The sequence below is a fragment of the Musca autumnalis genome, unplaced genomic scaffold (genome assembly GCF_047663935.1).
Source record: "Musca autumnalis isolate F117 unplaced genomic scaffold, ASM4766393v1 scaffold_5, whole genome shotgun sequence".
NCBI lineage: Eukaryota > Metazoa > Arthropoda > Insecta > Diptera > Muscidae > Musca > Musca autumnalis.
Genome location: NW_027412088.1, coordinates 39,794,826 through 39,821,244, shown reverse-complemented (window position 1 = coordinate 39,821,244; position 26,419 = coordinate 39,794,826). Strand labels below are relative to the sequence as shown.

The window sequence follows — 26,419 nt, the reverse complement described above, 5'->3', positions numbered from 1 at the left end:
TTTACAATATTCGACTTTTTAAGGCGCGACATCTCTGGACCGTTTAGTCAAAAAAATCTGAAAACATACTGAAATGTTTTGCTTAAACGCAGTGTAAACACACCAAAAACTAAAGGATTTCAAAAACCACATTTTTAAAAAATGTCAGATTTCTCACGAAAATATGACACGGGGATACGAGTTTGTAAAAAAGTCATAACCCTAATGTATATGTCTACTTGTTTTAACATTAAAGGCTACAATATCCACTATTTCATTTAATCGTTTTTAAGCTTTTGCTTCACTGTCACTTTATAACTACCATCCATAAAAATTTATTCCTATATAGCAATCATGAATGAATATTTTTGTACTCATATGTGTATCGTATATGTATATTCTTAAGTTGTTAGTTGTTTTTTTTTTTTGTGTTTTATTTTTTCGCGTGCTTTTTTATACAACCTTATTTTTTTAACAATCATTTAACGAAAAATTTATTAACAACGCAACAGTTCAGTCTGTTTAAAAATGTTAACAATCAATGACGGTCTCGGAATAAGTTAACATAACGTGCAGTTACCATAAACGTCCAAATTTGAAACGAAAAATAAACACGAACTTGAACCCAAAATAATTTATTGCCCCAAACTGGTATTTCAATATTTGCTTCAATTAATTTAAAATGAAAATATTTTAACAAGTTTACAATTACAAACCAAAAGAAAAAACAACATGATTTCATTTGTATATTTTTGATAAAGAGAGAGTGTCATTAAACCAGTGAATATTTGTTTATTTTGAAATAAAATAAAACAATTATTAGTGTATACAAATAATTTATTAAGTAGACAAACAAAAACAAACAAAAAACGTGAAATGTGTTTTAAAGACCACAAATAATAAGCATATGTTTTAAATTATTGTTCAAAGAATGAATGAAACTAGTGAACAATATTCAGAATATTTCCACAAATTTTTTTTAAATAATGACCATGTGTTTTTTCTAGTTTCCGTGTTCGTATTGTGATTTAAACAATGACATTATGCATCAGTTAATGACATTTATTGTATAGTGTTATATAATGAAACATTCTCTCAATTTTTGTTTTAATTCTCAAAATTCGGAAATAGTGAAGTTTAAGAGCACCTCTCGGATCGTTTTGAAATTTGTTTCAGCAGGTTCCATACTTCCTGCTACAATGGCCAAATCCAAAAAAAAACCCTGAGGGCGCCAACTAAAATGACAAATCCTCAAGATAACTCTCGCAGGGAGTTTCTGATTGGTCCAAACTTTGCACATCGTATTATTTCATCCAGTCATGTCCATTTTTAGGAACTTGCTGACAAAAATATACATACATATATTTGAATTAATCTAAAAAATGTGTTCAGCCAGGTACCACCTATGGGGCTATATCAAAGTGTGGACCTATCTTTAATATTTTTGGTGGAAAAGTTTTATAACTGCAGTGAAGCTCAAAAGTCAAATTACGATTAGTTCCGTCAAACAATGTAGCTAAGGCCCTCAAAATACCGAAAATCGGGAGGTATCGTTATATGGGAGTTATACCAAAACATGGACCTATGTTAAAGATTTTTAGTGAAGAAGTTTTGTGACCACTGAAAACTTCAAATGTCAAATTATAGCTTGATCAATTTTTATACCCTCAGCATTTATGCTAACGATGGCATATACACTTTCATACGGGCAAAATGTGCCTCCTCGAAATAATGGTTTTAGACCCCAAGTATGTTCGGACGAAATCCGTTTCAGACAATTTGGAGTTGATTTAGCCATGTCCGTCCGTCTATCTGTCTGTCTGGCTGACTGGAGCGAACGATAACTCTCGAACGGATCAACCGATTCGGTCCAAAATTTGGCTTTCGTAATATTTTGTCCAAACTTAGTTTGTCCAAACTTAGCTAAGTTATATCGGTCCACTCTTTCCAAAAGTTCGAAAATGTTCGGAAAAGTTATGTTTAGGGCCTTCTCTCAAATCACTTTGATTTTTGTTGTAACAACTTGTATTCACTGTCCCCTATATGACGGTGCATGTTTCGTGTACCTCCCACACAAAATTTCCTGAAAGGTGCAGTTTAAGAGCTGCTCTCGAATCCCTTTGATTTCTGTTGTAGCAGTTTGTATTCGTTGCCCCCATTACGACGGCACATGTTTTTTCAGCGGCATGTCTATAGTTCCTGAGAAAATGACCCGAATGCTGTAAAAACCCTTACGACATCAGTACCGGGAGCGCACGGTAACTTTCGAACGAATTAGCCGATAAGGCCCAAAATTTGGCCTTCGTAATATTTTGTCCATCTTGGTTTATGTTCGAAGGTGAGCCATATCGGTCCACTCATTAGGGTACCTTCCCCGCGAAAGTTTAAAACAATGTCACTAAAATGGTACGCACTATACCTCTTAAACGGACATGCCGATTTGGTTCAAGGTGGTCCAAAGATCCCCTTATATTTTGTCAAAATCGGCCTTCTGTTTAGGGTACCTTCACACAGGCTGAGGGTATATCTCTGTCGGCAAAGCCGACTGATACTTTTTTACTTGTTAGTGAAGAACTTTCGCGACCGCTGAGAACATAAAATGTCAAATTACAGCTAGTTCGATTAAAAATTGTAGCTAAAATCCTCAAAATACCGAATATCGGGAGGTGCCGTTATATGGGAGTTATACCAAAACATGGGCCTATGTTGACGATATTCGGTGGAGATTTTTTGTGACTACTGAGAACCTCATATGTCAAATTACACCTAGTTCGGTTTAAAGTTGTACCTAAAATCCTCAAAATACCGAAAATTACAACTAGTGCGGTTAAAAAAATTTAGCTAAAACTCTCAAAATACGGAAAATCTGAAAGTATTGTTATATGGAAGCTATACCAAAACATTGACCTATGTAGAAGGTGTTTAGTGAGCAACAACTTCAAATGACAAATAGCAGCTAGTTCGCTTAAAAAATGTAGCTAAAACCCTCACAATACCGAAAATCTGGAGCAACCGTTATATTGGGACTCTACCAAAACAAGGACCTATACTAACGAGTTTAAGTGCAGAAGTTTCGTGGCCACTGAGAACCTCAAATGTCAAATTACAGTTAGTTCGGTTAAAAATTGTAGCTAAAATCCTCAAAATACTGAAAATCGGAAGGTATCGTTATAAGAAAGCTATACCAAAACATCGACATATGTTGACGATTTTTAGTGAAGAAGTTTCGTGACCACAAAGAATCCTAATGTCAAATTACAACTAGTTTGGTTAAAAAATGTAGCTAAAACCCTCAAAATACCGAAAATCTGGAGGTACCGTTACATGGATACTATGCTAACGATTTTTTGTGAAGAAGTTTTGTGTCCACTGAGAACCTCAAATGTCAAATTACAACTTGTTCAGCTAAAAAATGTAGCTAAAACCCTCAAAATACCGAAAATTTGGAGGTACCGTTAAATGTGAAGAATTTTTGTGGCCACTAGTTCCGTTAAAAATTGTAGCTAATATCCTCAAAACACCGAAAATTGGTAGCTACCGTTATATGGGGGCTATACCAAAACATGGACCTATGCCCATAATTATTGGAATATAAGTTTTTTGATTAAAAAAAGATAACCTTCCTCCCCATTGCCTACAAAGTAGTATCGAGCGTACTGGGTACAGGAATAATGCCCATGGTCTTGTAATTCCATTATCAAGCTTAAGTCTAGGCCTGGAGGAGACACAATGCGGATCTTTGCAATCTTAAAATAACTGTTAAAAATACAATTTGTAGTCTTTCTTTCTTCTAAAATAAAAAATAATTTATCATCAAAAGCAACATTTAGTCAGGGACCGGATTCTTGTTCTATGAAAATTTAAAATGAAAAATATTTCCTTTATAATTTTTTTCATTTGACAGTTTTTTCTTTATAAAAGTTTTCATTTCACATTTCTATAGAAACAGAATTGAACCCCAGGGGGCTCAATCAAATGGAAAAAATTGTAAAGGAAATATTTTTCATTTAAAATTTTCATAGAACAAGAATCCAGCCCCAGGTTTAGTCCATATTTACATTAGGCAATTTTCCTTGCGGCAATTGTCTGTTTGTCGTTGAGAGGCAAAGGGTTACCATATGCCTCACCTCTCTCTCCATCAAACTGATAATTGCCGCAAGGAAAATTGCCTAATATAAATATGGACCTAGATGAAATTTACTTTCAAACAAGTAAAAAAGATATACCCTCAGCCTGTTTGGATTGAAATACTTTTTACAAAAAAACTTATGTATGCTGGGCGTATGAACCGACAAAAGTATGGATATGATTAAAGCTCAAAAATTTGTGGGGATAACGATAGATAGAGCTTTTTTATCACTAGCTTACGAAAACCATAATATCGCTGCAAACAGGGCCTCTAGGAAAACCTTCGGTAAAAATGTCCTTCGAACAGATCGAACATTTGTATGGGTGGTACCACATTTGTATGGGTGGTACCACAGGTCTTGAAGTGAATTTATTCAAAAGTTTATGTGGGAGGTACCCGAAGGAGTAGAAAAATATAGTCCATATTCGAACCTGATACGTATCTGGTAGATATATCAGGATGTGTAAAGTAAGGACCAAATCGGTCACTCTGATCAAGAGTTATCGTGCGCACAATTTTTCCGAACATTTTTGAACTTTTGTGGGGGAAGTACCTGAAGCAGTGAACCGATATGGCTTATCTTCGAACTTAAACTAAGTTTGCACAAAATATTACGAAGACCAAATTGTGGACCGAATCGGCAGATCCGTTGGAGAGTTATCTTGCGCTCCAACCACTACACACGGTGTCATAGGGTTTTTTGTAGCTTTTAGGCTATGTTCGCAGAAAGTATGGACTTGCCCCTGATGAAACTTATACCGTCGTATGCGGGGCAGTGAATACAAGTTTCTACAACAAAAATCAAAACGTTCCGAGAGCAGGTCCTAAACTGAACTTTTCAGAAATTTTGTGAGGGGGCGGTACCCGAAGGATTGGACCGATTGGGTCCATATTGGAACCTCATCTAAGTCTGGTAAAAATTTCGCGATGTGCAAAGTATGGACCAAATCGGTTACTTCCTTCAAGAGTTATCGTGCGCCCAAATTTTCCGAACATTTTCGAACTTTTGTGGGGTAGGTACCGGAAGGAGTGGATCGATATGACCCATCTTCGAACTTAAACTAAGTTTGGACAAAATATTACGAAAGCTAAATTGTGGATCGAATCGGTTGATACATTCGAGAGTTATCGTGCGCTCCAGCCAGACAGACAGACAGACGGACGGACGGACATGGCAAAATCAACTCCAAATTGTCTGAAACACATTTCGTCCAGGCACATTTTGCCCGCGTGAAAATGTATATACCCTCCTTAGCATAAATGCTGAGGGTAGAAAAAGGTATACATACAAATAACTGTTGAACAGTGTAATTCAATTTCAACTTCTGTGCGCCAAAACATTGAAAATATTATGTCAAACGAAGTTACTTGATATCATATTGATATTAGTGCAATATACTGAAAATATAAATAAACGCCATTATTAAAATATCTTGAAGGCGTGTATACCATAAAGCTTGTTATAACCTATCACATTTTTTTATCGATTTAACAATCACATTTTTAACTAATAAAATTGGCATTTGTAAATATTGACAAATGTTAATATGACAGGTAAATTGATATTGCGTTTGAAAAAATCCCTATCTCAACGCTTTTTTATCCTTATCTTTAGACTGTATGAGATAAGGTAATATTTGTAGATTTGTTTAACGTAACAATTAAAAAAAGTCTTAAAGAAACCATTTAAATGACAAGCACATTGAACTTCATTTACTGTTACCCTATTATCTATCTACTGATATAGGTAACACGGATGAAGGTGGCCGAAGGCGTGAAACAGTGGATCACACAAGAAATGAAGTAGCGATTGGATTATTCTCTAAAAGAAGAAGCTGTCTACAAGATATCTACAAGGGTTCATTTAGTAAGGTTATCCAGAAAAATAACATTTCGGTGTGATAATGGGATTTAAACCTTAAAAATACTGAAAATCGTGTGGTATAGTTCTATATCAAAACGTGGACTGATATGTTCCACTTTCAATACCAAATATTCTAGAAGTAATATAAACTTATGTAGCAAATTATAAAAATCTGTCTTAAATATTGCGAGTTGTATTTTGATTTCATCAAATGGGCGGACGAACGGACGGACAGACTGACATCGTTAGTTCGGCTTAGAATTTTATGCTGATCAAGAATATATACTTTATAGGATATCAATGTGTTACAAATGGAATGACAAATATAATTGTACCCTCCATCTTATGGCGAATCCTCATCATTTACCTTATATGAATTGGGGCGCACCAGCAGTGTTAACCTCCAACTAACTCACGTTTTAGTATCAATCGAATTTTCCGCATGTCAGTGAAAGCGGTTTTACTCTCCTGCAAATACATCCACTCTACCTTCTCTATAAAGAGTCCTTGTATCCCAGTTACAGATTGGAAGATCATTATTCTAAAAACTTCTGGGGTTTTTTCTCCTTTTGCTTCCAACAAATTAAGTTTGGTTCTCTGTTTGTAGCACATCGATATATATAAAGTATATACAGTTTGACAACAAATGTATTGCAAAGGCCAACAATTGTAAAAAAACATATTAATTGTTCGATTATGGCAACAAATTATGTAAAAACTATACGGTTTTTTGTTCACAGCTCTTGCTGTTGGCCATCAAAACAATATAAGAATTATCTACAACTTTGAGGTGACAATAAAAGTATTGCAAAGCAGTACTATAAAACTAGTAATTTTTGAAAAATTTTGTAGTCATTATGCATTTTTACGACTTTTGCGGCTAATAATGGACTAACAGAATTGAATGTGATAAAGTTCAGTGATAATAAAAGCCGTCGTGAAGGGTCTACTGACAGGTAAAAAACGTATGAGACCATATTGACAATAAACGATGACGAATCGGCCGCAGACAAGTATGCAAAGAATAAATATTTGACTCAATATGTATTGTCGGACCAATTCAAAACAGTCCAATTTTGGCTTTGAAAACATCGAAATACCTCTGGACACTACAGGGAAAAATAGGCTCTCAGTGTATTATTTTGAAAGACCTACAACAGAGCTCTATTTCCTCTCTCAATATTACTGGAATCACTTAATTTTTACTAAATAGATAGATATTATACTCTGCTATCATAACAAAGCCCAAAAAGTCCGCCAAATCTAATAAAATCCATCAACTATGGAAAAAGTCTCTCTAAAATATGTCCCAAACACATTTTGCAGCAAACATATATTTGTTTGCAAGCAGTCCCAAATATAACATATGGTTGGGTCCTGCAAACAAATATATGTTTGGGTGCAAACAAAAACAAACCCAAAAGCCACAAAAAAGCAAACACATGCGTTGCCAGTATTTTTCAGCCACTTTTCCCCAACTTCTCCAAATTTTTTCCCCAAAATTCCCCAGATTTTATTGAATTTCCCCAAAAATTTTTTAACAAATAATGCATTTTATTTTACATAAGTGAATTAAAATGGGAAAACGTCAACAAAAAGTTTATACTAAATAATACTTCATCCAAATTAGTACATTGAAATTCAATTAAGGGGTTATAAACACTTATTGAACACGAAAAACGAAATTGTTCATGAATTTTTACAAGAAATCTACCAAATTTTTTCAGAAGATTTTATTTTTATTTGATAGATCATACTTTGAGCTACTTTTGGATTTTGTTTTTGTTGAAAAATGTTGCACAGTGTTCTGACAAATAACCGCCTATTAAGAACCTAATAATCTTGTACTTAAGCGAATCGGATTTCAAAAAAATCAATTGAAAAAAATTGTGAACTGTCAAAGTCAAAATGTTGATTTTAACTAAAAAACTGCTAGATTTTCGGCATAAATCCGTAAAAAAAAAATTTTAATAAAATTCTCTAGCTTTAGTACAAGCTTTTTATGTGTATAACAATCACACTAAAACATGTGAAGATCGGATAATCCGTTTTTGAGCTACAGTGGCACCGCATTCCAAAATGCCATTTTGAGAAAACCACGTTTCAAACTTCGATGTTACATACAAATCAAAATGAATTTTCGCTTTCTAATGCTCGTACATATCTCAGCTAATTTTTGTCCGATCGACTCGAAATTGTTAACAAAATATATTATATTCTACCTGTACTTTTAAATGAGCCGATAAAAAAGTTTCGATTTTGTAAAATTTGTAAGTGGCCATAACCCCTTAAGTTGGTTTCATAAAGTTAGTAATAGAAAATAAAGTTAGTAATAGAAAAAAATCTTTCTACACATATATTATTTGTAATTTCTTGAAATGGAGTCGACTCTGTAACAAAATTTGTTTAAGTTATTAGCAGAATTATCTCCAAATATATGTATATTTTCAATTTACAAGGGTAATTTTATCCATTGCATTAATAATTGTTTACTCATCCAAGCATTCTAGTTTTTTTTCTTTTAAAAGGAAAGCCTAGATCCATGGCTCCCAATGGTAAAATATTTTGTGGTTAAGTGATGACTGGCAAAAATGAACGGCCACACTGTCAACAACCGATTATTTTAGCAAAACTGCGTGTAGCCGGCTTTATCGTGACAGTTATAGGTGGTTTAAAAATTCGAGTGCAATTTATATAAGCTTTGAAAACTTAGATTAAGCATATTTAGTTATCACTTTTATAATTGGAGCCATGAATGTTAAATAAAGTTTAATTTCATCATTGCTTATCAATCCAAAAATCATTTAGCAGTTAAGTCCCATTCAGTAGTTGAAATTATGAACAAATTGTATTTCAATTCAACCCATTGTTCTAGTACACGATCAATTGCCGAACCGTATGATAACATTTCAAAGATGTTATAAATTATACCAACTGTGACCATTTAGTAGATGACGCATGTTATAGTTCAGATGATCCGAATTAATTACTCAAAAAAAGAATTTCCCCAAAAATCCCCAAATATTTTTCAGATTTCCCCAAAAATTCCGCAACTCCCCAAGTCGAATTATTTTCCCCCATTTCAGAAAAAAATTCTCCAATTTGGGGAAAAATCCCCAATACTGACAACGCTGCACCAGTGGGCGCTTACTGAGAGCAAGGGAGCGTAAATTTCAATGTAAAACACATTGAAATGCAGGGGTTCCACGTTGATGGTTTTCCCGCTACTTGTGGTGATTTTTGACGTATAAAAACCACTGTTTAAGCAGGAATGTCAACTGTTTTAGGGTAAAAATCGCTACGAACCTATGGTGCGTATGCGGCTGTAGCGATTTTTACCTCGGAACAGTTGGCATCCCTGTTGAAATGTATGCTCACTTGCTCTCAAAAAGCACTCACTGGATATCTGGTTGTTTATTGAAACGCATGGAAATAAGCAACAACAGACACATACAGTGCCCGGCATAACTATTTTGACAAGTTTGAAAATATTATGTGTTTGGTTTTTACCGTATTAGTCTTCTACAAAAATATAAAAAAAAATCTGGCTAATCCTTTACTAGATTATTAGTTACGGTAAAAATAATATATTTCACACACATCTGTACCATTATGGACCCATTTACGGATCTATATTTCAAGCATATAGGGATATTCAAGAGATTTATCATTAAACAATATTTCCGATGGCTTTTTCCCATTATCTCGGAATATTTTGCGGATTTTGACCTTTTTATGAGAGTAAGAACATTTTGTCTCTTAAAAATGTGATATTCGAAATACGCTCCAAACGTGCTCCACAAAATCCAGCCTAACCATAGTAGCAGTGTTCTTCCAATAAATACATAACAGATCGTTCAAAACTCCAAAATATTCACTATAGTCCACAGCAATAACGATAAAAAATTAAATATAGCAGTATTTTAAACGGTGGATCAGACTATTCTGAAGACTGTCAGCATTTGGGCACGGAAATAGCATCACAAGGACATTTATTTCACAAAGATACCCAACTTTTTTGTGGTTTTTTGACTCAAGCTCACTGGAAAGGGTATTTTAACATGAATTATGTTCAAATAGATTTTTATCAGTCCACAATATGCTCTGCCACAATGATTGTGGTTGGGTAAATGATTTTTATTGAAAATCTAATAGAAAATTTTTGTATCTATGTATTATCAACCGTGCGGAATATCAAAATATGACTTCAAATTAATAATTGTTGTAATGTCTAGAGGTTCTAGTCTTAACAGAGAACTTGTTTTGACATCTATATTGCTCAGAAGATGAGCATTTGTGTGCATAAGTAAGCTTAGATTTGCAATTCTGCTTTATTTAGCGGAGAGCAACTTCTGTAATTTCACATTTTCTGCCAAGATCGTGCATATTTACAGCGCTTTTAGTAATTTGATATTTATTCCATACAAAATAAATAGATAACTGCAACAATATCCAATCATTACTTACATTTATCATCGAAACTGTAATTTTAAATTCCGTTACAACTTTTGACACCAGCTTTCCCTTTTTTAATTTAAAATCTAGTACTGTCGAGTATGTTTTTACTTAAATGTTAATAATTTAGCTAAAGCAATAGATTTTGGTACCAAAAGGTACGATTAAGTACCAAAATTAACATAATTATGACGTGTCAAAATACTTATGCCGTTTTGCTTTTGCCTCCCTATTTAAACATTCGCCTACCTAAACAGATTATTAATCTGGAATTTCGTTGATCTATTAATTTTTATTTAGCTGAGAGGTCAAAGAAAAACCCTTAGCTGTTTATATCCCGTTTTATGAATGCTGACAATAATTATATGCCTTTTAAGACAAATGTAGATTTTGTCAAAATAATTATGCCGGGCACTGTAGGTACATTAAAAATTCCAAAGAAATACATAAGAGACTTTAATAAAAGAAAAACGGAATGAAATAATTTATAAAAAGTCAAATTTTAAAAAGAAATAAATATATAGGAACATCGATGAGCGCTTCTCCTTAGTTGTGAAATAAAACACATTTTCCTCAAATTTGAAATAATCAGTGGGAAATCGGCATCTGGAATTAAATGATTATAAATGTAATAAAACGGTACATCCATATTTCAAATATACATATGTATGTACAGTTGCGTTCAAAATAATAGGAGCGCCCATACAAAAAAAGAAATATGTCAAAAAATGTGGTTAAACTTACCCATGTTGGTTTATTTTAAATTTGTTTAACATTGTTGACACCCCAACAGTTAATTCATCAGCAAAAATGTGACAATCTGCTTTAAATTATTTAAGGGCTCAATTTATGGAAAAAATCGCTGCAAGGACAATCACCTGTTTTTAGGCTACCTCCAAAAGAACTTTTGTTTTCAAACAGCCATCAAATCTCATAAAATCTATTGGATTCACTACTGTCAACTAAGATATGGACAATTTTGATCTTAAACTCAACTAAAAATATTTTTATTGTCCTTTTTCTTCCGCACTCCTATTTTTTTGAACAACAAATTTGAAGGCGATTTATAATGTTGGTGTAAAAAGTAAATAATTTAAAACAGATTACCACATTTCTGCTGATGAATTAACTGTTGGGATGTCAGCAATGTTAAATAAATACAAAATAAACCAAAATGGGTAAGTTTAACCATGTTTATTCGACCATTTCCTTGGTGTGAATGAGCACTACTATTATTTTGAACACAGCTGTATATGAAAAATGTATTGATGTAATTACTAATATTAAATGCGATTTCTTTCTTGTCTAATAAAATATTTCCATTCACCTTTTTGATTCAATTATAAAATGTATTGGGCATTTAATATACTAAAAAGCACAATTTCTTTAAGAAAACACAAAACACTGATTTTTTCAATCACTTTACCGTCTTTACTCAACGATTGTATTTAGACAACTGAAGAAAAAAGAACAATATAATTAACACCATTTTTCCTTTTCCTGTTCGCTTGCTACGTTGCACATTGGGGCAAGATTCCAAAAAACGGAGATTAATTCAGGGAAGCATTTGAGTGAACTAATGTTAATATTTTTCGAATGTTTACACCTCATTCAATATAACGGAACACAGTTTTGGTGCAAATTGAGGGATTGGAGAGATATATTCGAAGCCCTCATAAATGGGTACCATCAAAACTATGAAGTGTTTTTACGGTTTTGCCTTCATTTCTTATTTGATGAATCCAAAATCTTCTAATATGACAAATTATTGGTTAAGCAAATATTTGGCAAAAAATTATTAAGTTAGGTCAATATTTTAGTGTAGCTCCCATACAACGGTATCTCCCGATTTTATGTATTTCGAGGGTCTTGACCACATCTTTTAGTACATTTATCTGTAAATTAGGATTTATAGTTCTAAATACCTAAGAATTCATAGTGTGAAAATTTGTCAATATAGGTCAATGTTTTGGTATAGGCCCCATATAGAGGTGCAGTCAAATTTGGGAGTTTTCGAATATTATATGCATATATTGCAACTAAACTGGTTCAAATTGTGAATTGTACATTTTGAAGGGATTGAAAATATTTCTATCAAACATCATCTCTATATATTCTCGTTTTGGAATAAGCTCCATATAAAATATTCCGATACTTTTTTAACTCTAAATACTTTTAAAAAATAGGAAAAATGGCTACATTTTAAATTAATTTTTAATATGCTTCTAAACTTCTTTTGCCATAAATATGTTTTTCTAAGACTTAGATTCCTAACTGAAGTTGACGATTCCATTCTAAAAGGGGCACTTTTGATGAGTAAAAAATATTACTCTTTATATACCAACATTTAATTTAATTTTTTATGGTGCTCTTTAAATTATTAAAAATCCTTTAGCTTTATGACAGTGTAACTGTAGAAGTTAACAATATATGATCTTGACATTTTGGTTAAAGACTTACAATTTTGTACCATGTAACGACAGTTATACCAAAAACCGAATTTAATTTATTTTAATTAATCTCCATTTTTTGCTATTCCACCCCTTGTGCATCGCCATCATTTTATATAAATCATTATATATAGTAACTATAACATAATGGTAGACCTGCACAAGTTGTGTTATGTAGGGTGACCACACACATTAAACCAAAACACGACATACTGTACAACAGTAACAGGGAAAATGAAGACAAAAACCGCAAAATTCAAACATTTGACCCACATCTATTTCCACCATTTTTGACATAACTCAAAATGAGCAAGCAGGGAGCAAGTTTTGTTTGCGCAATATCAAAGAAAACAATCAAGAGAAAAATACAAAAAAAAAATCTCACGACCTCCTCGACACTCTTTTTTGTTATACTCCAATACATTTCAAAATTATGCAAAATCTGGACACATTTTGAGGAATTTTTTAAACACATTTCAATTTTACAATTACAATTTTACAATTTTTTCCTAAAATATTAAGAATTACCTCTGCTTGAAATATCTATTTTGAAAATGCCAAGTTTATGTAGCAAAAACTACGTTATGGCGATTTAAAAGCAGCAACATTTTATACTTTTCACCTGTTTCTTAAATTTTAAAAATATGTTCAACTTTAACACTGTGCTACACGAAAAGTAAACAACATACGACTTTGCTATTTTGGCTAGTGAGGTAGAATTTTGTACGCGTTAACCCTGTCAAGACAGATTATCAAAAATTTGTGTTTCAATTTTTCAATTAAGACCTGTTTTTTTGAATCTTGCCCCAACGTGCGTTGGTTAACAACAACAAAGCACGAAACACACGTGTTTTACCGCATACACAGAATCAAAGCTTCTGCGTCTCCTATTACACCATACACACAGCTCTTTATTATAAAACAGTATTCCGCATCCGCGAGAGCCCTGTTGTTACTCTCTTTGACAAAAATCCTCTCTCCACCCATAAAAATATGTTCTAACATAAAAAATATGCTGGTACGAAACAAATAAAATTGAGATATGTTAAAAATTTTTCAAACATATGTATATTTGTTATTTTTGAATCAAACCATATATTTGTTTGCAATCAGTCCCAAACAAGTATTTGTTTGGATCCAAACATATTTCTAACATATATTTTTCTGCGTGTATATAACCTCGTTAGTCTAGAGGCTGAGAGTATAAACAAAGTATTGTAGTTGGTGTATACAAGGTTGTTTGATGCTTGTAGAATAAAATATTAATGTTATATGTTTTTAAGGATTCACCTAAAGGAATATTGGCAATAGAAACTGTATATTGCTGTCAATAAGGTGAACGAAATTGTTCCCAGAAACACTCTAACATTTCACAGAAGTCATATTTTATAGCTGAAGGTCTTTCGACGTCTTCTCCAATTCACCTTGTAAATCAAAGAAGTAATGTTGTTACAGAAAAAAACACTAGGTATAAGTATATTGTTAACAATGAAACCAATTACATTTTTATCAAATCAATAGAGACACTTATTCGAGAACTTCAAAATAATCTTATGTAATTATATAAAAATAATAATTAGGAGCATGTACTCATAGTGGCTTTATTCAAGAGGGGAAAACGTAATCTAAAGTCATTAGTTTTTCTTCGATATTATTGGAATACTTAACTGCAGATATTGATTGGACATTAGCGGAGAAGAAATAATTGTATCAAATATTTCAACAAAATTTAATTATTACTTTCTTAAACCTTATTTTTTTCTCTGAATGAAGGATTCGATTTTTGTAACAGGTTTTAACGTTAGTTAAGTAGCCATTTAGGCCTTAATATCTTTACATGTAGGTTGTACTAATCACTCTAAATATGTCAACCCATACAAAGTTGTTGAAAGTGGAAAAACTCTCAACGAAGTTGTTTAACATGTCGCTCATTTACTCAAAGAGTATACTAACTCGAAAAAATTAAATTAAATTAAAAATTAATTAAAATTAAATCATGTGATATCCTACATACTACTACTTGACGTAATGCTACTTTTCCACATATAAATATTACTTTTAATAAAAGTTATACCATAAAAAGACCTTATAATACTTTTAAAACAAGTAAACCTTAGTTCTTTTTATACCCTCCACCGTAAAATGGGGACTAATTACGACATTCGATTCGATCGATTATTTGCCACTAAACTTAAGTACATTTACTAAGGTAGATGCATTAGCAATTTGTTACAACAATATCAAAACAGTTTTACAAGCACCACTTCATTCCGAAATTATTACCGAAAGTATTATTCAACATTTCAACAAATATTTACATTTTTTCATTAATAAATTTGTTTAATGTTGTTCGAAGAACATATAGGTTTTCATAGTTCGATGTTTTCATTTACGAGCAAATACTCGATCGAATCGAATGTCGTAATTAGACCCCTGTATTGGAGTAAATAAGAAGAATTAATTTCCTTTCGTATATAAAAGTAATAAGCTCTTCTCCTTATTGCAGGAGTTGTATTCCGCCTGATAATTCACCCTTCAAAAGAGCTCATATTAGGCGTCATCGTAGTTCTTTCCATAACATGGATCAATATTTAAAATAGTCCGAATTGAGCTTTTGAATTCTTGTTATGGAATTCTATAACTCATTTTTCTGGACCGTGGACCTATACCGACAAATTTCAGGTGGAACGTTTTGTACCCCAAACGAAGAAATACCAAATTTTAGTCATTTCGGTGCCATATTAAAGCCATAACTTTCAAAATGCCGAAAATCGGGCGGTAGTGTTCTATAGGGGCTATATGAAGGCGTATACCTATACCGCCAAATTTCAGGTGGAAAATTTTATACCCCCAATGAAGACTCAATACTAAATTTCAGGCACTTCGGAGGGATAATGAAAAAATACCGAAAATCGGGAAGTACCGTGGACCTGCACCGACAACTTTTAGGTGGAAAGTTTTATAGACTCAACGAAGACTAAATACCAAATTTCACTCACTTCGGTGAGATATTGAAAATTCAACCTTCAAAATACCGAAAATTGGGAGGTACGGATCTATTGCGGCTATATGAAGACGTGTACCTATATTGACAAATTGAAAGTGGAAAGCTTTATAGCTTCAAACCAAATTTCAGCCATTTCGGCGTATATTAAGGCCATAACCTTCAAAATACAGGAGATCGTAATGTACTGTTCTATGGGAGCTATATGAAGGTGTGGGCCTATACTGGCAAATTTCAGGTGGAAAGTTTTGTTCCCCCAACGCAGACGAAATACCAAAGTTCAGCCACTTCGGGGTTATAATAAGGCTAAAACCTTCAAAATAACGAAAATCCGGAGGTACCGTTCCTTGGGGGATATATTAAAACGGGGGCCAATATAGCCCATATTCAATACCAAACATCCTAGGAGTAACTTCTACACCAAATTAAAAAAACTCTATCTTAAAAACTGCGAACTGTATCTTGATTTCAACAGACGGACGGACACACAAACGGACTTGGTTATATTGACTTAGAATTTTATGCTGATCAAGAATATACAGTATCGGCCAAAACTAAAGCACCCCCTCAGTAAATTTTTTTGAAATGATAATTTTTTTATCAAAACTAAATTATATATCTATATTTTATTTTTCTTTTTATTTATTTATATCTTTATAATTGGAAAATACAAAAATAAGGAATTCAAAAAATATTTTAGGTCGCAAATATAAGCGGACAAAACTAAAGCACCCCCCAATTTGAGGTACAACTAAAACTATTGAAATCAATATTTCGTTGCGTATCCTCTATTCTAAATAACACAATCACATCTTTTTGGTATAGAAGATACTAAATTATTAATTACAGCAGGCGAAATAACTGATTTTCGGACAATTTAGCTTAAATCCTCAAAATACTGAAAATCGGAAGGTACCGTTATATGGAGGATATACCCAAACGTGGACCCAGGTCCACGATTTTTGGTGGATATGTTTTGTGACCACTAAGAACCCTAAGTACCAAATTACAGCTAATTTAGTAGGAAAATGTGGCTTAAATATCCGAAATACCGAAGATCGGAAGGTACCGCTATAAGGGGGCTATACCAAAACATTAGCCGATATTGTTTATATTCATCCAAAAATGATCCTACAGCATCCACTAGTCAAATACAATACGCTAACGTTTAAAATTAGCAAAAGAACGAATTGCAGAAGAACGATAGACGCCGGCTTATTCAGTCGACGATCAGCAAAAAAAAACCTTTCATATCGACTAAAAATGAAGGAGCCAGACTGGCATTCGCCAAGACCCATTTGAACTGTTTTCCGATGAATCTATGTTTAATTTAAAGTATTCAGATGGTAAAAGGCTTGGACCAAATGGGCAACCGTTAAATCCTAAATATTGCAAAGACGCTGTAAAACATGGAGGCGGAAGGTTTTTTGCTGGTCGTCGACTGAATAAGCCTGCGTCTACCGTTTTTTGCAATTCGTTCTTTTGTTAATTTTTAAACCTAAGGGATTTAGTATTTGACCAGAGCATGCTGTAGCATCATTTTTGGATGAATATGAACAATATCGGCTAATGTTTTAGTAAGCCCCGTTATAGCGGTACCTTCCGATTTCGGTATTTCGGATATTTAAGCCACATTTTCCTACTAAATTAGCTGTAATTTGGTACTTAGGGTTCTTAGTGGTCACAAAACATATCCAACAAAAATCGTGGACCTGGGTCCACGTTTGGGTATAGCCTCCATATAACGGTACCTTCCGATTTTCAGTATTTTGAGGATTTAAGCTAAATTTTCCGAAAATCAATTATTTCGCCTGCAATAATTAATAATTTAGTATCCTTTATGCCTAAAAGATGTGATTGTGTCATCCAGAATAGAGGATAAGCAACGAAATATTGATTTCAATAGTTTTTGCTGTACCTCAAATGGGGGGGTGTTTTAGTTTTGTCCGCTTATATTTGCGACCTAAAATGTTTTTTGAATTTTAACTTTTGTTTATTAAATTCTGATCTCCTTACTTTTGTATTTTTCAGTTATAAAGATATAAATAAATAAAAAGAAAAATAAAAAATAAATTTATAATTTAGTTTTCATAAAATAATTATCATTTCAAAAAAATTTACTGAGGGGGTGCTTTAGTTTTGGCCGATACTGTATATACTTTATAGGGTCTCCGACGAATATTTCGATGTGTTACAAACGGAATGACAAATTTAATTATTATGATGGAGGGTATAAAAATGCTTCGTTCGTCCAAGTTTCCCGTGAATTGTGTCTTGTCGTCACCACTTATTTCTTCGAGACTTGGTCTCTTGGAACAAAATAAATAATGAAAAAAACAAGTAAGAAAAGTCTATAGTAGGTCGGAGCCGACCATGGGATACCCTATACCACTATCCCTGGACAATCGCTCTCCACGGAACTTCTTTTCAATCATTGTGAAAATTTAATTATCAAATATCGGAGATGTAATGTGTAATGCTTATGACCAAATCCAAAATGTTATCTAGCATGACAAAGACATTTTTGTAGCAGGAAAGGAAAATTTAGTTCATACAAACTAAAATGTAATGAAACCCACTTATGTAGTACTACTACTTCCGTTGTTTAACCGCTACGTTATTGAAATTTTTACCAATTTCACACAAAAGTTTCAGTCCATTTAACCCGCTAAGTATTACCTGATCTTCACTTTGGTTTGTACGCTTCTTCTTCAGCATAAACACAAATTTTGTTTAAAATTTTGCTGGTTGTTATTTTGACCTACAGAGCCGCTACAAAATTGGTTAAAATTTTGTTTTTGGTGCATTTCATCCCCTGAACATTTCACGATCATCACCAAAAACTAATCATTTCTATTCTGGCCCGAACCCAACCTCCTTACAATCGGTCCATAATTGCGGCATTAAGCTTGTTTACAATTTTTAATGGACGGACACACATCGCTAAATCGCTTTATCTCGTCGAGATATGAAAATTGGTATACCACATTGGTGGTCTCCGACGAATATTTCGCGGTGTTACATAAATTTTTACCAAAACAAAATTATAATACCCTTTTCCACATTGTGGTATAGGGTATAATTAAAATGCATAAACAAAAAAAAAATAGAAAATTGTTTGCAGTGTTCTTAATGTTGATAAATATCTGCCAAACTTAAGGTAAGATCAAATTAGGCAAATATTTGCTTCAGCGACCGGCAGTGTGCGCTTACTGAAAGCAAGTGGGCATAAATTTCAACACATTATTTACGCTCATTTGTTGTCAGTAAGCGCACACTGCCGGTCGATGGACCAAATGTCGAATTTTCTATTAATGAGCTTTAAAATGTAAATTATAATGTTTTGGATACCATTTGCACTCAATTATATTTAAAGAAATAATACACAGCGTAACTGAAGTAACAAAAACACATATCAATGTGGTTGGTATTAATAATACCACGTAGATTCTCAGAAAAAAACTAAGTTTTTCCCCAAACATTTAATTGAAAAAGCAATAACACCTTAACAAAAATGTTTTTTTGCAAAACACCACTCAAACACACACTCAAAGAGCGAGAGTTTATTATCTCTCCGTTGAAAATCATTACGGCTAATATCAATTGACAAACTTTTAAAATCCCCAAATAAATCAGTCCTCTGCTAACTGTCGTTAACGAAACATTTGTCGTTCGAAAGGGTTAACTGCGAATAACATGTAAGAATTCTAATAAAAATATTAATTAATAAAGCAAAATTTAATCGAAACATAAACAATATTCGGTCGTTGGTGTAACTAAATCGAAACACGTAATAAAGTGGAAAACGCTTCGGATGTGGCAAACATGGATGGAAAAATATAAAATTGTGTTCATATTTCCAAGGAGTTAAAAAACATTCCCCTAAGAAAACATAAAATGTACATTAGGGCCTAACCCCCAACATTTTTTCCACATGATCCAAAAACTTTATATATGAAATTTTATGGCGATCGTTTAACGGTTACCAGTGCGACCTGAGCGATCTTTATTTGTTTCTATAGTAATTTGTATGGGACCAAAAGTGAATTTTTGACGAAAATGCATTAAAGACCGTATTTATGGTCAAATCTATGAAAAAACGTTTCCAGTTCATGGTTGTCGCTAAAAACGAATTCTACAAAAATTTATAAAAAACACAGAAGATTTTGCATATTTGGCCAATTATTGAAAACTTGGGTCCTATAGCTATATTATAGCTAAATATGGGGATTTCTGAGTGAAATCGTACACCTTTTCAAAAAGCTTTTTTTTCGATTTTCCTTATTTTTTGCTGTGGTGATACTGCTTATCAGCAAAACATTTCAGTAAATTTTCAGATTTTTTTTACTGTTCCAGAGATATCGTGCCTTGAAAAAGTCGAATTCTGTAAAAACTTCTTTAATATTGGTCCAATTTGAAAAAATCTTTTTTATTTTTTTTTCTGTGTTATCAGATATTTAATAAAAAATTGAAAAAAATGCAAAGTAGTCTTGGATGCAATTATTTATATTTTGCCGAAACTTTGGGTTATATCGCTCCTTCCGGTACCTCCCCCACAAAAGTTAAAGGGAGTAACCGATTTGGTCCATACTTTGCACATCGTGACATTTCTACCAGACTTAGATGACGTTCCAATATGGACTCAATCGGTCCACTCCTTCGGGTACCTCCCACTTACAATTTCGGAAAAATTCAGTTTAGGACGAATCGCTTTGATTTTTGTTGTAACTAATTGTATTCACTGTCCCCCACACGACGGTACAAGTTTCATCAGGGGTAAGTCCATACTTCCTGAGAAAATAGCCTGAAAGGTGCAAAAAACCCTATGACACCGTGTGTAGTGGTTGAAGCACAACATAACTCTCGAACGGATCTGCCGATTCGGTTCAAAATTTGGCCTTCTTAATATTTTGTTCAAACTTAGTTTAAGTTCGAAGACAAGCCATATCGGTCCACTCCTTCAGGTACACAAAAGTTGAACAATGTTCGAAGAAATTATGGGCCCGATAACTCTTGAAGTGAGTGACCGATTTGGTCCATACTTTACACATCCTAATATACCTACCAGACATAGATCAGATTCGAATACGGACTATATTTGTCCACTCACACAAAATTTCGGATAAGTACACTTTAAGACCTGCCCTCGAATAACTTTGATTTTTGTTGAAGCAACTTGCATTAACTGCCTCAATTACGATGGTAAATGTTTTTTCAGGATCAAGTCCATACTTCTTGAGAAAACTGCCCGAAAGGTGCAAAAACCCCATATGTAGTGGCTGGAGACCACGATATTGGTCCAAAATTTGTCCTTCGTCATATTTTTTCAAACTTAGTTTCAGTTCGAAGATGGGCAATATGGGTCCACAACTTCCGGTATTTCCCCCAATATTTAAAAATGTCACTTAAATGGTATGTACGATATCCATAGAACGGGGCAACCAATTTGGTCCAAACTTTGGATGTCCTAATATTTTTTCCAAATTTAGTTTAAGTTCTAAAATGGCCCAAATCGGTCCTCTCCTTAAGGTACCTCCCCCACAAAAGATCAACATTTGTGTTTAAGTGCAGTTCAGGGTCTGTTCAAAGATCCTTTGGAAATGTATACCGATGATGTTCGGTGTGGTCTCCTATTCAGCGATATTATGTTTTCCGTGAACGTAAATCTGAAATGACTAGCAGGCGCGGTATCTATCCCAAAATAAGATTCACTTCCATAACGGACCAAGTCGGTCCATTCCTTTAAGTACCTCCTCCGCAACACTTTTGAACTTTAATCCTAATCCACATTTTTGTCGGCAAGTTCTAATGTCCAAAAGAGACCACAAAATTCTGAAAGGACCCTAAATACATTCGATCTGTCCGTAGATGAACGTTGAAATTCACATAGGTTATATCTCAAAAATGGTGATAAAGAATTTTTACTGCTACAACATTTTCTTTAGTCCCACTTGGATAGAAAGTATGGGGGCTATATCAAAACATGGACCGATATTGACGATGTTTGGTGGATAAGTTTCGTGGCCACAGAGAACCTCATATGTCAAATTACAGCTAGTTCGGTTAAAAATTGGGAGGTACCGATATATGGGGGCTATACCAAAACATGGACCTATATTGACGATGTTTGTTGGGTAAGACGGACGGACGGGCCTTCATAGATCGACTCAGCATTTTACGCTGATCAACAATATATATACTTTATAGGGTCGCAAATTATTATTTCAATGCGTTACAAACGAAAAAACAAACTTAATATACCCTCCATACTATGGTGGAGGCTATAATAAAAACTTCAAAGTACCTGAAAACAGGCGGTATCTTTATATGGGGGCTATACCAAAACGTGGACGTGGAATTTTTGATAAAATGTTTTTTGACCTACGGATACCCTAAATGCCAAATTGTATCTAATCCGGTCTGAAAATGTAGCGAAAAACACCAAAATACCTCAAATCCGGAGGAACCGTTATATGAGGGCTATACCAAAACTTGGACCTATATCCAAATTTTTTGTAGATATGTTTTTTGACCTCTATGTATCCTAAATGCCAAATTATATCTAATTCGATCTGCAAATGTGGCATAAAAACTCAAAATACCTCAAATCGAGAGGGACCGTTATATGAGGGCTATACCAAAACTTGGACCTACATATATACATATATTTTTGTAGATATGTTTCTTGGCCTCCAGGAACCCTAAATGCCAAATTATAGCTAATTCGGTCTGCAAATGTGGCGAAGAACGTCAAAATACCTCAAATCCGGAGGTACCGTTAATGGGGACTATACCAAAGGGTGGACCGATATAGCCCATCTTCGAACTTAACCTGCCTATGGGAAAAAGACCCTCGGGTGCAAAACTTCAGCGCTCTATCTCAATTATTGCGGACGCTGGAGTGATTACAACAGACGGACATGGCTAGATCGTCTTAGAATTTTATCCTGATCAAGAATATATATACTTTATAGGGTCGCAAATGATTAGTTCGATGTGTTACAAACGGAATGACAAACTTAATGTACCCTCCATACTATGGTGGAGGGTGTAAAAAAGTACATTTATTAACATGTGTGTTGCTTTATTTAGAAATTTATCTTAAACATCTTAAAAGCTGCTTCCTTTTACGATTTCGAAAATGGTTTAGCAATTATTGCACCAGCATTAGCTAAACCTATCGCGGACACAAAAAACTTCATTCAGTAATAGAATGAAGTTTTTTGTTTTTTAGCCATTGCATGTTTCAAATCCTGTTTCGTATTTAAATAAACATCTTCTGAAAAAAATATGACTTTAATATTTGGTAGATTATTTGGCTCGGATGCCAAGTCATATATTTTTCCAGCTGTAGTTATTTAATCATCAGTTTAGTTAGTTTATTGTTCGACTGGTACAATAATTACTAATCCATTTTCAAAATCGAAAAATGAAGCAGTAATTAATATGTTTAAGATAAATTCCTAAATAAAACAACAAAACACATGTCAATAAATGTATTTTTTTTATTTTTTGATAAAATAAAAAAAATAGGTATTGACAAATTTTATTCGAATCCCACTACCAAATAGGATTTATAATATTTGTAATTATTTAGAGTTTAATACAGAAAAAAATCAAGAAAATCGAAAAGTATAATCATTGATAAAAATTGATTTTTAGTATTAAATATCAAAAATTGCAGCCATTTTTTTTCTAGTTTTTCTTGTTTTGCAAATGTGTCCGATTTCAGTCAGAATTCCCCATATACACCATATATCCAATGCATTTAAAATTTATGCAACAAATGAATTCGCTATTTTCGTAATACAAATAAATTTATAAACCCGAGTATCTAAATTCCCTGGTTAAAAAAATTCAAAAGATTAGACAGTGGTCATAAATACAACAACAAAACGATTAGAGTAGAATTGACGCCATTAGAAAATAATTATCAGTTAGGGTGATGTTTGATATCTACAATTTATGCACACATAAAATTGCTAAATTATATAAATATACATTAGGTTGACACATCTTAAGGGGGCTTCGCGTTTCTGATTCCTGGGATTGTATTAAGCAAAACAGTCCACTACACGCAGAGAAAAAATATGATTGATCCAACAATATTCCAAGAGCAAAATATGGATGGCAAAGATATTGTTAAATTTCGCATGTAGTTTTGTGAGACCAACAATCGTTTTTGTTAATTACAACAATTGTTTTTGTCATATCCAACCATAGTTGTTGTCATATCCAACAATAGTTTTTGTCTGCTGGACAATATTATTCTCTTTTCTTCGACCATTTTATTTTCTTATTTCAGTATTCGATGCCGTAGTTCTTCTCATTCTTTTTTTTGTTTGTTTTGATAGTTGAGTTACACCACAATCTGAGAAGTGTTTTTGGTCGAATTTTTGTTTTCTTTTCATATTTGTTGTGGTTTTATGGTATTCCTTATGTTGGGGTAGGTGCTTGGAGGATGAGCGCAATGGAGTACTTATGTTTCTTCATTCAATTTGTTGTCTCTTTAGTTAGACCTGGCAAAACCTGGCCATGTGTAGTGTAGTGCTCATAATATTATACGTGACATTTACACCAAAGTTATGTGGAAAGTGCATACGAGAATTATATACGATCAAATTAAAAATTTCATTAACAGATTTTCTAGGTTGACAATAGTTTTTGTAAGAATTCTAGATTATGATAGTTCCTACCATAGGTATTGTCAATGATTTTTACAATATTGAGGAATTTCGCGAGTTATTTTTGTTTTGTATGTTTGGACCAAACTATGGTATTTTTGGATTTGCAATGCTTGAACAAAACAAATGAATTGTTGGAACTAAAATAGATATTGTTGTTCCAACAAAAGCATGTAGACCAGACGTCTACGGTTAAAATCGAGCCTCCCGATTTTGACATGAAGTTTATTATCAGACTTTTGTCATGTTTTTTCTTTGGATATTTTGGCATATAACAGACAAACCATTGGAATTTTCGATCCAATACTAAGACAAAATTGTAGCCAAGACAATAAAATAGAACTTTCTATTACATCGCAAAAGTGATTTTGAACATTGTTCATCCTTTATTCGTTACTAGCAGAACCGAGTCCGCGTTTCTGGCCCATACCCAGCAAAATTTATTTGAAGTTGTTCCTTGTGAAGTAGTGATTGAATAGCTTTTTTTGAAGCAGTCCACGCAGAGTCATGAAAAATGCAGTCCGTTCTTCACATTTTGACAATGTCCGATTTGAATCCATTTCATAAATTTTTCACATTTTAGAAATTTGAAAATTTTGCAAAAAAAAACTTAAAGAGACAAAGAACATAATTTGTTTCTTGTTAATTATAATAACACAATATGTTTGCATCCATAAAAAGTTATTTGTATACAAAAAATAATAAAAGTGATTTCGAACTACATCTTTGTTTGTAGCCAAAGAAGTAGTTGAATCATATGTTGTTGTGATTTATTCACTACAAAGAACTAATGCAAAATGTGTGCTTAAGAAGTAAATTAGACAGTATCCTCACTGCACCATACCCTTGTAAAAATCATGACTTCTTTCACGTAAAAAGATGTAGTCCGAAATCACTTGCACTCATGATTTAACTACTTCTTTGGCTACAAACATTTTGCTGGGTAGTTTTGTTTTTTAATGGCAATTTTGTATGCCTCTTTTACTTAAATAAATATTTGCTGCCCTATAAAGTATATACATATATTCTTTATCAGGATAAAATTCTGAGTCGATCTAGCCATGTCCGTCTGTTGCAATCACCCTAGCGCCCGCAAAAAATTGAGTTAGATCGCTAGATTTTTACACCCGAATATTTTTTTCATAGGCAGGTCAGTTTGAAGATGGGCTATATCGGTTCATGCTTAGGTATAACGGCACCTCCCAATTTTTAACCGAACCAGCTGTAATTTGACATTTAAGGTTCTTAGGGGTCACAATAGTGCTCCACCAAAAACTGTCAACATAGGTCCATATTCAGGTATAGACCCCATATAACGCTACCACCCTATTTCTGTATTTTTAGGATTTCAGCTACAATTTTTAACCGAACTAGCTGTAATTTGTCATTTGAGGTCTTCAGTGGTCACGAAAGTTCTCCATCAAAAATTTTCAAAATTGGTCCATGTTTTGGCATAGGCCCCATTTCGGTATTTTGAAGATTCAAGCAACAATGTTTAACCGAACTAGCTAACTATGACATTTAAGGTTCCCAGTGCTCACGAAACATCTCTTTTCTTACCTGAGGTTACCATTTTTACCATTTGTTACCATTTTTAACCTGCAAAGCGTTCCTTAACCCCGAAAAGTGGCAAAACTGGAAGCAATTTTTAAAAGAGTGAGAAAGAAGAGAGAGCGAAAATGGCTTTCTCTTCTACCACAGGCTACCAGTAAAATTTTTGCAGCTAAAAAATGGCAGAACTGATTTTTCGACTTTTGTTTGGCGATTATTTCACAATTAAGAAGAAAATGGACGAAAAACAGAAGAAAAAGTCGAACGCTGACAAAACTCAATTAAAAACTGTGAAATAAAAGA

General features: G+C 33.4%; 1 protein-coding gene across 2 annotated transcripts in view; it reads left to right on the top strand.

Moving 5' to 3' along the window:
- The first annotated feature begins 349 nt into the window (after positions 1–349).
- Positions 350–26,419, top strand: part of CNT2 (Concentrative nucleoside transporter 2) — a 45,661-nt gene continuing 19,591 nt past the window's right edge. The window contains exon 1 of one of the 2 annotated variants that reach the window (XM_073989507.1): positions 350–630. The gene's annotated coding sequence lies outside the window, so the exon portion shown is untranslated. Of the gene's footprint in view, positions 631–19,497; positions 19,580–26,419 lie in introns of those variants that run through there. The other variant, XM_073989508.1, reaches the window with a different exon arrangement.